The 13,865-nt window shown below is 43.4% G+C and overlaps 1 protein-coding gene across 2 annotated transcripts in view; it reads left to right on the top strand.

The window, feature by feature from the left end:
- Positions 1-5,179: 5,179 nt before the first annotated feature.
- RHOG (ras homolog family member G) overlaps positions 5,180-13,865 on the top strand; it is a 28,203-nt gene continuing 19,517 nt past the window's right edge. Inside the window, exon 1 of one of the 2 annotated variants that reach the window (XM_074217356.1) lies at positions 5,180-5,199. The gene's annotated coding sequence lies outside the window, so the exon portion shown is untranslated. Of the gene's footprint in view, positions 5,200-5,469; positions 5,819-13,865 lie in introns of those variants that run through there. The other variant, XM_074217354.1, reaches the window with a different exon arrangement.

Here is a 13,865-nt window from a genome sequence, read left to right as displayed (position 1 = left end):
ATCAAGGTGGTTTTTATCTTTAATTTTTTTGCAAGGCTATAGGGTAAGTGACTTGCCCAAGGTTATACAGCTAATAAGTATCAAGTGTCTGAGATTAGATTTGAACTCAGGTCCTTGTGACTCCAGGGCTGTTGTGTTATCTACTAAACTACCTAGCTGCCCCCAAGGTGATTTGGTAATTTTTTTAAAGGGATAATTTAAGTTATTCTGAAGTATCAGATGGAACAAGATCCAAAGAGAAGAAAAAGATCAAGATAAAGGGCTCAGGGGCAGCTAGGTGGTGCAATGCATAAGAGCACCAGCCCTGGAGTCAGGAGTACCTGAGTTCAAATCTGGCCTCAGAACTAACCTAGCTGTGTGGCCTTGGGCAAGTCACTTAACCCCATTGCCTTGCAAAAACTAAAAAAAAAAAAGAGAGAGAGAGAGAGAATGGTCAGGAGAGAAGAGAGATATTAGAGAGAAGGGAAAACAGAGTGAAGAGCAATTTTGGGATAAAAAAACGGGGGGGAGAAAAGAGAGCTCATGATTAAAGGACTGAGTCTTCTCAGTAAATGTGATGGTATTCATAAAGTAGTTTACAAATGTTATAGTGCTAGACAAATGCTAACTATTAAATTGGAAGGTAAAGTCCTTTGCTGAGAGAGAAGGTGGGAGAAAGGAGAGGAATATTTAAAAGAACTACATTATTAATTATTTGAGGAAGTCAATCAGAAATGAATAGGCTTTCTGGGAAGCAATGAAGACCCAGGTGAGGTTAAAGAACATGACTTTACAGCAGAGCTGTCAGCACAATTTCATGACTTCTTCCAGTAGTAATTCCCTTTGACAAGGATTGAGAAGGGCAGAAACTGCTGAAGAACAAGGGAATGAGGGAAATGGGGCAGGGGAGGGGAAGTGTATATTCTCATTGTAAAGGATGACTATAGTGCTAAGACTACAGTTATTAAGGAAAGAAGGGAAGCCAGAACAGGTTGATGGACTGGGAGATAGACTCTGAGAGTGAGAAGAAAAGAATCTTGCTAGTCCCCTAGCCTAGTCCATACCTGAATAAGAATTCTCAGTTGTCTAGCTTCGAGATCTCTAATTTAGAGCTATCCCATTCAGAAATTGTTCTTTACAGTTAATCTAAATCCACCTCTTTGCAACTTCCATCAAACACTTCAGGCTTTGTTTTGCCCTACAGGACCCATTGGAACAAATCTAATCTCTCTTCCTGAGCAGAAATAAAGCACAAAGTCCTGGAGGAATGAAATAGTGGAAAGGCAGGATACTGTGACCAGGTGCTCCTTTATGAGAAAACTTTCTCTACCAGTGTAGGTCAGTACCTTCTCTATTTCTTGACTGGAACTTAATAAAGCTGTCTTAAGAAAGCTGCCTAGACTTAATTTCTCAAATATATAAAGTCAAATTTATAAGAATAGAAGTTATTCTCTGATTCATAACTGGTCAAAAGATCTGAACAGATAGTTTTCAGAAGAAAACAAAGCTATCTATATAGGCATATGAAAAAATTCTCTAAATCACTATTGATTAGAGAAATGCAAATTAAAATAATTCTGAGGTACCATCTCACATCTAGCAGGTTGGTTAATAAGGGAGAAAAGGAAAATGACAAATGTTAGAGGGAAAATTGGGACGAATTTTCCCATGCTAACCACTAATGGGTGATGAAATTTTGAACTGATCCAGCTGTTCTAGAAAGCATTCTGGATCTATTCTCACAGGACTATAAAACTATATATATTCTTTGACCCGGAAACACCACTACTAGATCTGTATCCCAAAAAGATTTCTTTTTAAAAGGAAAGGAAGAAAATATGTGTAGCAACTCTTGTGATAGCAAAGAATTGAAAACTGAGGGGATGACATCAATTGGGGAATGAGCAAAAAAGATTTTCAGAAAAACTTGGAAGATTTATATGAACTGATGTAAAGTGAAGTAAACAAGGGAATGCTGTACCCATTAATAGCAATATTATATGATGATTAACTGTGAATAACTTGGCTATTCCCAGAAATATAATGATCTGAGACAATTCTGAAGGCCTTAGGGTGAAAAATGATATCCATCTCCAGAAAAAGAAGTGATGGTGTCTGCCTGCAAATCAAAGCATCCTTTTTAAAAATTTTTTTTATTTTTCTTCTTGTTATTTTTGGCCTGTGTTTTCTTTTGCAACAAGAATAATATGGAAATATGTTTTGCATAACTGCACATATATATATCTATATGAAATTACATGCTTTCTCAAGGGAAGAAAGGGAGGAAAGGAGAGAGTTTTTAAAAAATTTAATGAAATGCTAAATTTATTTTTTCATGTAATTGGGAAAAAATGTTAAAAAAATTTTTTTAAAAATGTCAGGGAGAAAGAAGAAAAACTAAACATCTCCTTTCCACTAAAATGAGTAACTGGGCATGACAAGATGGAGAAGAACTTGGTTTTTTTGTAAGGCAATGGGGTTAAGTGGCTTGCCCAAGGCCACACAGCTAGGTAATTAAGTGTCTGAGGCTGGATTTGAACTCAGGTACTCCTGACTCCAGGGCCAGTGCTCTATCCAATGTGCCACCTAGCTGCCTCTAACTCTCATATTTTTGACTGACTGTAATTGAGTCTGGTGATCTATATACAGCAAATGTTAAAGACTTCTGAAAGGTTAAAAAAATGCAGATTGGGAAAAAGACTATTGGATTTGGCAAATAAGAAATAAGAGAGCAGTTTCAATGGAATGATGAGGCCAGAAGTCAAATTTTAAGAGGATAGTGAGAGGAAAAAGCATGGAGGCACCAATGTCAATAGCAGTTTCAAGTTTAGTCACAAAGGGCAGAAGAGGCACTGAACTAATTAATTAGCAGGGGTGGAAGTTCAAGTGAGAGATTTTTCTGTTAGTATGTTGCAGAAACAGGACATGAACATTAATAAGACTATTAATGTTACCAAGGATAAAGACAGGTGCTGGGATAGAAAGATAGTAAACTATTAACAGTGTTGAGAAATGTGAGAGAATGAAAAAGGTTCAGCCCAAGGTGATATTAAAATAAGAATTCAAAGAAGAAAAAGTTACTAAATAATAGTGGTATAGGAGAGGAAATGATTGTGGGGAACAAGGAGTATGCCAACTCCCCTTTTTGGCCTTGTGAGGTGGGGAGCAACATGAAAGGAAATTCAACTGAGAGACCAAATGAAAGCATTTTGTAAAACTTAACATACTATAGAAATGAAAGTTATTATTATCATCACTTCCAGCACAGGGAATGGAGAGGCAAATGCTTCAGGAAGATAGGACATTTGAATCGGATGAATGATTCTGACAGGCAGAGTTAGGAAGGAAGGGTCCTCCAGTTGTAGGTATACCCAAAGGCAAAGGGGCCAGAGTTTACCCCAAGATGTATCAAGGGTGCCAGGAATTATACAGTAAAGCTAAGGATGAAAGGGAGAAGCAGACTCTAAAGGAAACTGAATGTCAGTGAAAAAGTTTATATTTTATTCTCTAGGTAATGAAGATTTTTGTACCAAGAAGTAAATGAAGTGATGAGATCTTGTTTTAGATATAATTTCCATCTTCCTTTGCACAGTGACTGTAAAAGAAGGCAAGGCCAGGTCTGAAATGTTATAGTAGGCACTGGCAATGTTGAAGAAAGAACATCAGAGATACCTTCTATCATCACATTAACTCACTAAAGTTAACAAAACTATTTGCTCACAACAGTTTCATGAAGAAGGGGATGCAAGGGCATTCCTTGTTTTACAGATAAGAAATTGAAGCTGGAAGGAGAGAAATAACTTAGGATGATAACATTTAGGGTGGGAAAGACCTTAGGGAATCATCCAGTCCAACCTCCTCATTTTATAGATTATAAAACCGTGGTACAGAAAGGAAAAGTGACTTGCCTAGGTCACACAAATAGTTAGAATTTGAAGCCAAATCTCTTGGTTACACATCCAGTCATCTTACCATTATCCCATGCTGTTTCACTGCTGTGAGATTTTTTTTCACCCCTGTATTTTCAAGCTGAATGTAGTCTTGAATTTGAAGTCAGATGACTTGGGCTCAAATTTAGGTTCATTAACTGAGTGACCTTGGACAAATCCCTTCCTTATTTTAGACTTCATTTTCTTTCTTTATAAAATGTTGGGTATGGAGGAGGTGAAAAAGATCCTTACAACCCTAAATCCTCTGATTTGCCCCCAGCCCAAGTGATGCTCATATCAGGATGGACAAGCAACCAGCCCTAGTCTTTCCTTTCCCTAACTTTCCCCCACCTCCTGTAGTTGAGGCAGAATCTCCTAATACATCTTGCCTCCATTAGCCAGGGAGAAGAGGTTAGAGGGAGAGAAAAGGGGGTGCCCCAAGGGTGTGGAACAGTAACATCCTGTTTTTTAGGGCCTTACTTAGTCCTGACCTGCATCTTTGCTGATGGTGTCTTTTCCTTCATGTAAATGCCAGTTTCCCTCCCCCTTGCCCCATTTCCCCCCTTCCCAACCCTGTCCTTCTTTGGTCCTTCCATTCCAGACCAGGTCTTTGAAAGATGGGGTGAGGGGGTGGAAGCCCCTAGGGACCAGTTTTTCCTTTTAGGAACCTTACTGGCAAAGCCAACTCTTTAGGTGTTCACTCAGTTCCAGGGTATCAACCCCTAATACCAGCTAAGGACAAGAGAGGACAAAAAGGTTATTTTCTGAAAAACCATCATGTTCATTTGACTTGTTCTGCTGAACCCTAAAAACAAGTGGGTAGAAGTTGAAGAAAGGAAGATTTAAGCTAGATGAAAAGAAAAATTTGAGAGTCAAAACTGAAATGTGTTATTTTCAGAAAGAATGCCCTCACCACAAAGAATAGTCTTAAAATGTAAGCTGCATGACTACCTGGGTAGGGCAGGATCCCTGGTCAAGTATCATTTGGACTACAAGGTGCTTTCTAACTCTAAGAGTCTGACCAAGTTCTGAAATCTGGAAGGAATGCCCCAAATCTCCATGGGTCCCTGTCTTCCCCCTCCATTCCCACTAGGATGCACTAGATGACCTTCCAGTTCTAAGGAATTCTGGGTTTTAAACCTAGGATCAGTCGTCAGAGGGCAGAAGGAAAGACTGAAGGAGAGAGGGAAGGAAAGGACACTGGGGAGAGGGCAGGAGGAGCTGGAAAGGGGGGGCAACCAGAGGGGGCCCTGAAGTCAGAGAGAAGGGCTGGGCAGGAGAGCAGACCAAGGTGGGAAAGGGATGGGACCGAAGGAAGACCTGGGGACCAGAGAGAAAGCAGAGGCGGGGCCTAGGGGAGAGGGGGGTGAGACGGAGGAAGGTTCTGGAGATGGGGATGGTAGGGAGACAGTGTCTGGGGGAGAAGGGAAAGGATCCAGGGACGGGAGGGGAGGGCAGGGGAGGGCAGGGGGTGCCCACAGAGGGGGGACTTGAGGAAGGAAAGGGCAGAGGAGGTGGGCGGGGCGAGAGCAGTCCTAGGGGAGGGTGGCTGGGAGAGGGCCGGAGGCAGGGCTAGAGAGAAGTGGCGAGGAGGCCGGGGCCAGGGCAGAGCGCAAAGGGAAAGCCAGAGGCTCCCGCCCGCGGGAGAGGAGAGGGGGCCTGGGGAGGGGGCACCCCAGGGCCCCAGCCGGGAGGCCGGAGGGCAGGAGCGTGGGGGCGGGGCCGGGCACTTCCTCGTCGCGCCCCTCCCCCGCCCCCGCCCCCGGCCCGGGCCCCGGCCCCGGCCCCCGCCCCCCCCACTTCCTCCGGCCTCGCTCTCTCACTTCCTTCTCGAGCCCCGGAGCCGCCGCCGCCGCCGCCGCCCCCAGCGCCCCCAGCGCGGGCAGGCAGGGAGGGAGGCAGAGGACCAGGTGAGCCCGTGCCCCCCGCCATCCCTCCTTGTCCGGGGCGGGCAGGGACCGGCGGGGGCCGCGCCGTCCCAGCCCACAAACTTTCCTTGGGACCCAGAGGACTGGAAGTTGGGCGGCGGCTGGGGCTGAGGCTGGGGCAGGGCAGGGGCAGGGGCTGAGGCAGGGCAGGGGCAGGGCAGGGGCAGGGGGCAGTGGGCAGGGGCTGGGACTGGGGCAGGGGCCGGGGCCGGGGCTGGGGCCGGGACTGGGGCCGGGGCTGGGACCGGGACTAGGGCCGGGACCGGGACTAGGGCCGGGACCGGGGCCGGGGCCGGGGCCGGGACCGGGACTGGGACTGGGGCCGGGGCTGGGGCCGGGACCGGGACTGGGGCCGGGACCGGGACTGGGACTGGGGCAGGGGCCGCGCTCGAGTTGACCCCTGTTCTGTCTGCCTGGAGCTGCCCGAGTGGGTGAGACTGGGCGGACTGCGTTGGGGGGCTCGGAACTCACCGGATCTCTGACTGGGAGAGATCTCTAGGGAAGGGAGGAGCTCCCTGAGGTGGAGGGCTTTGAATCCTGAGAAAAGAGATCGAGTTGAGTTTGGGGAGGGTCTCTGATTCGGAGGATATCTTTGGATTACCTGGGGTGTCTGGGATGAAGGGGTGGGTCTCAGAATTTGAACCTTCTCTCTGTTAAGAGAAAGGATCTTTAGACTTAAAGAAACCTAGCTGAGGGAAGGTTCTCGTGGATTGGAAAGGGCAGTCTGATCACTAGTGAGTCTAAGGGGCTAAGGGAAAGGTCTCAGGTTGGGGAACCCTTGCAACTGGGTATAGATTCTAGTTTGGAGAAGGCTTTTGGATTGAGGGCTTCCCTAAATCTTATCATTTAGGAGAGATTTCTACGCTGAGGGAGGGGTCTCTGCAGTTGGGGGGGAAACCATAAGAGTGGAGATTGGTTAGGGACTATGTCTCTGAGGTCAGAAGGACTGACTGAGGTTTAAGAGTTTGAGGCTAGGATAGGAGTCCTGAGTCCAAGTGATTTTTGTTTTGGGAAAATCTCTGTGAAGTCAGGATCTCTGGACTACGGATCAGGCAAAGACATATAACTATCAAAGTAGTGGAAGAAGTTCAAGATGTGGTAGTTCAGAGAAGGAAGAGGATATCATTTTTCTGTTAGAAACCCAGGTGGACTTCATGGAGGAGGTGGCACTTGGGTTGAACATTGAAGGTTGAGTAGAAATTGGGTAAACAGCATTGGAGGAGGGGAGGTTATTCTAAGTGGAGAGAACATAATAGCCGATAATAGATGCTAATATTTATCTAACTCTTTGCTTTACATGCATCTCATTTAATCTTAGCTATATCTTCAGGCAACAGGGAATTGTTCTGTTTGACTGGCAGAAAGAGATCCTTTAAGGAAACCAGAAGAGATAGATTATTGGAAGTCAAGTCTTGGAATGGCTCAAATGCCAACCTCAGAATCTATCCCTTCTCTTGTCAAACAGAGGGAAAACTTCAGGGGGACAAACAGGAACCAAAGCAGGTTTCTGAGCAGAACAGAGATGTGGTCAGAGTTAGTCTGTGGGAGAGTGACTCTGGCCCTAAATGAGGGAACAACTGAAGGGAAGAGACTGATGATGGGGAAGTCATTGAGAAGACTTCTATAATTCCCTAGGAGGGAGGAAATGAGGCTTGGGTTTACTGAGGACTGCAGAGACAGAGAGGAAGGTACAGATGGGAGAGACTTTGTTAAAGCACATTTGACTGATTGGATGTGAGGGTCAAGGAAGAAGGAGGAGTCAGTGATGTTATAAAGTTTCTGTGCCTGACTGACTGGGAGGATGACAAAAATAGGGAAGTTTGGAGGAAGATCATGCTTGCAGAAGTGGGGGAAAGGGTGGGGAAATAAGGAGTTCAGTCTGAGCTTAAGATGCTGGGATGAACATCCAGGATGTCCTCATAAGCAATGGAAATATGTAACTTAGTATTTCCCAGACAGTCTATTTCACTTTTGGACTGATTTAATCCTTAGCTATCATATTTAAATTCATCTTCATTGATCTAATTCTGCCCTCAAGTAGCACAAATCTCAGATTTGTTAGCCACCCTTCCAATATCTCCTTACCAACACCCCAATTCCACCCCAGGTCTTCTCTTCTCCAAGTTAAACATCCCTAATTCCTTCAGTCTATACTGTATTCCTTGGGTGCTAGGTATTCCTAGATACTCCAGTTATACTGATCATCCTCTTCTGTGATTTGATTTATCAGTTGTTGAGTCATTTTCAGTTGTCTCCAAATTTTCATGACCCCATTGGGGTTTTCTTGGAAGAGATAATAGAATGGATTGCCTTTTCCTTTTCTAACTTATTTTACAGATGAGGAAACAGAGTTAAGTGACTTGTCCAGGTTCACATAACTAGCAAGTATCTGAGACTAGATTTAAACTCAGGAAGCAGTTTTCCTGATTCCAGGCTCAGCACTCTATCCATTGTGCCACCTAATGGTGACAGGGATTGAATATAATCAACCTCTGTCCTCTGACCAGTGGCAGAGTTCTGTGGGATATCTAGACACTAGGATTCCATTAATGTAGACAAAATTCAGATTATATTTTTTTAGTCATTACTTCATACTGTGACCCAGATTACACTTACAAGTCCACTAAGACCCAGAGATCTTTTTTCATATGATTTAATCATCCAGATGATAGTTGAAGCCTTGATGCTGTTGGTAGTTGAATTTGCCAAAGGAGTGGAGAGAAAAAGACTATTGAAGAGAGAATTTTAGGGAAAATCCAAACTCAGGGAGTACAGAACTCTATCATAGGGGAAAGGAGAAATACTCTCTCTCAGGCTGCAAAAACAAAAGTGCATTCTTGCTGGAAAGCACAGTGGACCAAATGGGGACCGGGAAATTGGAAAAGTTTTATATGTGTGTGTGTCTGTGTGTGTGTGTGTGTGTGTGTGTATATATATATATATATATATATATATATGTATATATGGACCACACATACCCTAGGCCATATATGATCAGAGTCCTGAGATCTTCATTTGAAATGAATGAAAGAAAAAGAATTTATTAAGCATTTACTATGTGAAAAACATTAAGAGCCATAAGATATACTGAGAAAGAGGCACTGCCACATCTGGGAGATTTTACCCCTGGGTTGGATTTTCTTCTTCCCCTAAACAGAATTGGTTGAGGAGGAGCTAACCAGAGTCAAGATTTTCAACCATAAGTGAAGGGATTCCTGTAAGTGTATGGGGATTAAGAGCAAAAAAGAGAAACTGTTTGGGGTATGACCAAATATTTAGGATTTCCTTCCATAGACACTCTGGGGAAGAGGAACTACTTGGATCCTGAAACTAAGAGTTTCAGGCTGGAGATGAGAGGAGTAGCAATGATAGCATACACATGGTGCTTTTCTTTGACACTTCTATGAGATAGGTAGCACTTGTAAATATTGTTAGCTCTATTTTACAGAGAAGAAAACTGAGTCACAGAGAAGAGGAATTGCTTGTTTGTGAAGACTCTTGAGTTTCTCTGAGGAAAAATTTTGTGACAATATAGGAATCAGGCTTCTGGGAAAAGGTTATAACCTGCCTGAACACAGTCTTATTGGTATTTTGAGATTGCCTAGGGTCAGGGTGGTAAATACAGAGAATTATAAAGATGACTGGATTTTGGGTCAGAAGTCCTGGATTTGAATCTTAGCTTTGCTGTCCATTGCTTGTGTGATCTAGGCAGCCCATTAACTGCCCCTGTAAAATGAGAAGTTGGTTATCCTGAGATCCATGAATCTCACTTAAAAAATATCTTGAGACTTAAATCAGGGCAGCTAGGTGGCACAGTAGATAGATCACTGATCCTGGAGTCAGGAGGACCTGAGTTCAAATTTGATCTCAGATACTTAATAATTACCTAACTGTGTGACTTTGGGCAAGTCACTTAACCCCATTCCCTTGGAGAGAGAGAGAGAGAGAATGAATAGAATTAGTTTCTTTTATATTTTATTTTGTGAAATTAGAAATGTGATTCTGGGAAGGCATCTATACAAAAAGTTAAGAAGTGCTAGACCAGATGACCTCTAAGACCTTTTCTTAAATCCTATGATTCTTAAGATTTATATTGATGCTGTTCTTATGAAGTGGTGGTGATAAGTTCATCCCACATCATGTGAAAAAGATCTGAGGGTCTTAGTGGACTTCTAAGTATGATATGGATTAACAGTGTGAAGTAGTGACCAAAATAAACTAATTTGAGCCTCTAGCCACTTGTATCTTAGTATTTAGATCTCTGAGGATCCTTAGAGATCCTGGGTTCAAACCTTTCATTTTACCTGAGGAGAAAACAGAAACTAAAGAGAAGTGAAGTCATTTGCTTACAGCAACTTGGGAAAGTAGCAGAGTAGCTGTGTGAAATGTGGTCATTCATTCCAGCTCAAAGGAAGTTATGTGTAGTGTGAATTCAAATAATTTCACATCTCAAGATTTGTTATTCACATTAATCAGGACTTAACTGTATTCCACTCTGTTGCTTTAAGTTTCCACTTCATCTGTCTACCTTGCCCATCAAAGCTACCTTCTCTGCATACCTCTGGGTTACCAGAGGTAAAATCTTCCAGATGTGACTACCTCTCCTTAAGGAGAGGGCATTTGGGACTCTGCCTCTTGCTTTTCTCCTCCACTGGCTTCTTGGGTATGTTTCTGGGACTTTTTGTGCAGTCTAAGAACTTAAGCTCAATCCTTGCCCAGTATATGAAGGACAGAAACTCGTGACCTCTTAACTGAAATTTGAAAAGGTCAGCTTGACTATGCTTTTGCCTCTTTTAATGGCTGTCCTCCATCCCCCACCCCAACTTCCAGGAGTCCTTCCTCTTTTTAAAGGCATAACCTTTCCTCCAGGAAAGGAAGTGCCTTGTAGAGTTCCTTCCACTGGTTCCAATTCAGCCTCTCCCTGCTTCCAACCCCAGGACCCTCAACAAATGAACCTCCTTTCTTCCCAGGTGCCTGGGCTGTGTAATGAGGGGCTTTCCTATAAAGAAAATTTTTCAGTCCCCTTGAGCATATCCACTGCTACTAGGCAGGACTAGGAATTATAAAGATGACAAGATTTTGGATCAGAAGTCCTGGGTTTGAATCTTAGCTTTAGTGTGATCTAGGCAACTCATTTATTGCCTCTGTAAAATAAGTAATTGGTTATCCTGAGATCCATGAATTTGGCTTAAAAAATATTTTGAGAATTATTTCAATAGAATTAGTTTCTTTTATAAGCCTTTGTACTTTATTTTGTGCATTTGGAAATGTGGTTCTGGGAAGGCATCCATAAGTTTCAGTGGATTGTCAAAGAGGTCTTAAATCCATACAAAAAGTTAAGGAGTGCTAGACCAGATGACTTCTAAGGCCTTTTCAGCTCTTAAAACCTTTGATTCTTAAGAGTTATAATGATGTTGTTCTTATGTAGGGCCATGAAAAGGCCCAGACTTTGTGGAAGATGCTTCCAACCCAGAATGAGAAATCAAAGACCAGGCTAGGCCTAAGGAACTTTAAGGATTTAAATTAAGAATTAGGCCAGAAGCTTGAGATGCTATTTGTTTGAACTATCAAGCTTCCTTTTATCTGTAAGGCTAATAGTCTCCTTCAGATTTGTCAGACCTAAATTGGTAGTTTCTTGTCCCTTGGAAATATATCCTAGAATTTCAGTCTGAATTATTAGGAATAGACAGGAAAAGGGAAAGAGGAAAATAAGTGATAGATAGGAAAGGGTACAACAGCAGAGAAAGGAAGGGCCTTAGAATAGGATCAGGCCCTAGAAGGGACCTTAGAAGACAACTCCTTTGGCAGAAGAGGGAAAGAAAGCCCAGAGAAGAATAAGGCCTGGATACCAAGATTTGAATCCAAGCTACCACTCAGAGATGCTCTCCTCCCTGAACCACAGATCCAAACCTACTTTTGCAGCTATTCTCTAGCTGGTTTGTTAATAGACTCAAGAGAGTGAGAATGAGCTTTAGAAAAGTGAATTAGTTTCTATCATTCTTTCTAATCCCATCCTTAGGAAGGCAGGAGGGAATGAGGGAGAGAAGGAAAAAAGGATGAAAGGAAGGGAGGAAGGAAGGAAGGATGAAATAAGGAAGGAAAACCTAAAAAAAAAGGGGGGGGGCAGCTAGGTGGTGCAGTGGATAGAGCACTGGCCCTGGAGTCAGGAGTACCTGAGTTCAAATCCGGGCTCAGACGCTTAATAATTACCTAGTTGTGTGGCCTTGGGCAAGTCACTTAACCCCACTGTTTTGCAAAAAAAAAAAAAGGAAGGAAGGTTGGAGAGGAAGGGAGGGAGGGAGGAAAGGAAGGAGGGAAGAAGGGAAGGCAGGATGGAAATGCATTTCTTAAGCACCTACTGTCTGCCAAGCAGTGTCCTATTTAAAAATATCTCAGTTGATTTTCAACAACCCTGTGAAGTAAGCTATCATTATTATCCCTATTTTACAGTTGAGGAAAGTAAGCCAAAGAGAGTTAAGTGACTCGGTCATTGTCATACAGCCAGTAAGATTTCCAGATTGGAAATCAGGTCTTCCCAATTCCAGTTGTTCAGTCATTTTTCAGTCATGTCTGACACTTCCTGATCCCCATTTAGGGTTTTCTTGGCAAAGATACTGGAGTGGTTTACCATTTCCTTCTCCAGCTTCATTTTACAGATAAGCAACTGAGACAAACAGGGTGAAGTGACTTGCCCAGGGTCCCACAGTTGTAAATGTCTGAGGCCAGATTTGAACTCATGAAGATGAGTCTTCCTAACTGCAGGCCCAACTCTAAATCCACTGCTATACCTAAGGGTATTTTAGGCATTGGGGGGAGTTTTGGTTTGTCCTATGTGGCCTTCATGGTCCCAGTAAGTAGCTTTGAGAGATGAGGGGAGGAAAAGGGACTGGAGTATGGAACTGAAACATATTGATACTTTACTCTGAGAAGGTAGCATGGGGAGGGGGGGGGATTATGTTATATGGAATTTAGCCCGCTGCTCATTGAACCAAATGAGAAAGAGCTTTGGTCATAGCTCTATCAAATCAGATTGTTAAACCTGGAAAGGGCTATCTAACTGAGTCTCTTGTTATCCAGAGGAGGGACCCTGAAACCTTGAAAATGTGAAGTGATCTGACCTGAGTCACATAATTTTACTTAGGCCTGATTCCCAAAGGGTTTTTCCACTGCACCAATTATCTGCCTTTATTCTCTCATCAGTTCCCTGAAGGGATCAATATTTATTAATGAACTCTGAGTTCCAGGAAATAGCAAAACTGTAATTCACTAGACTCCCTCTCCTTTGTGGAAAAAGTCTTGGTTTGAGGCTCAGAAGGACTCACTGTATGACCTTAGATGAGTCCCTTCCCTCTTTGTTACTGTTTCCTCCCCTGATTAAGTGAAGAGGTTGAAATAGAATCATGGGAATTCTATGATCTTTAAGAACCCTCTCAACACTGTTATTCTGAGAAATTGTTGGAGGCTCCCTTCCTCCAAGATTTCTGCCCAGAATAGTTCTGGTCAGTTCTAGATGCCCAGTCTAAGACATAGCTCTATTCCCCGCCCCACCCCACCCCCACCCCCTGAAATGTTTTGAATCCAACTCTGTCCCTTGACTGATAGTTGTCTCCTTCAAGGTTTTGACTGCCCCACAACACAGGAAATTCCTCTTTCAGTCTTAGTTTTCACCCATGATCACTAGTGGGAAGTGATTGGCATTATCCACTATGGATGAAGTAGGTAGATCAGAGTCATCTGCGTGGGTAGTTAATAAGAATAATAGTTCATTTATCACTAACCACCTGGTTAATGTTAACTCCAGGTCTCCTGACTCTAAGTGTAGATCTCTTTCTGCTATACAACACTGCTGGGGGGGGGGGGGTGCTCAGAGAGCCTTGGAGGAACAGGTTGCCCAACCCATTCCCCTTCAAAACTCTTAACCTGATCAGTATGAAAGGAGTCTCCCTGGCCAGCCTGCCCTCTTATGAATGCCCTCACCTCTGGTCCATTATCTGAAGGTTCTCTCTGGCATTTCCACTCTATAAGTCTC

The sequence above is a fragment of the Macrotis lagotis genome, chromosome 1 (assembly GCF_037893015.1).
Source record: "Macrotis lagotis isolate mMagLag1 chromosome 1, bilby.v1.9.chrom.fasta, whole genome shotgun sequence".
NCBI lineage: Eukaryota > Metazoa > Chordata > Mammalia > Peramelemorphia > Peramelidae > Macrotis > Macrotis lagotis.
Note: the sequence above shows the minus strand (reverse complement) of the source record. Positions and strands in the feature narration are given on the sequence as shown.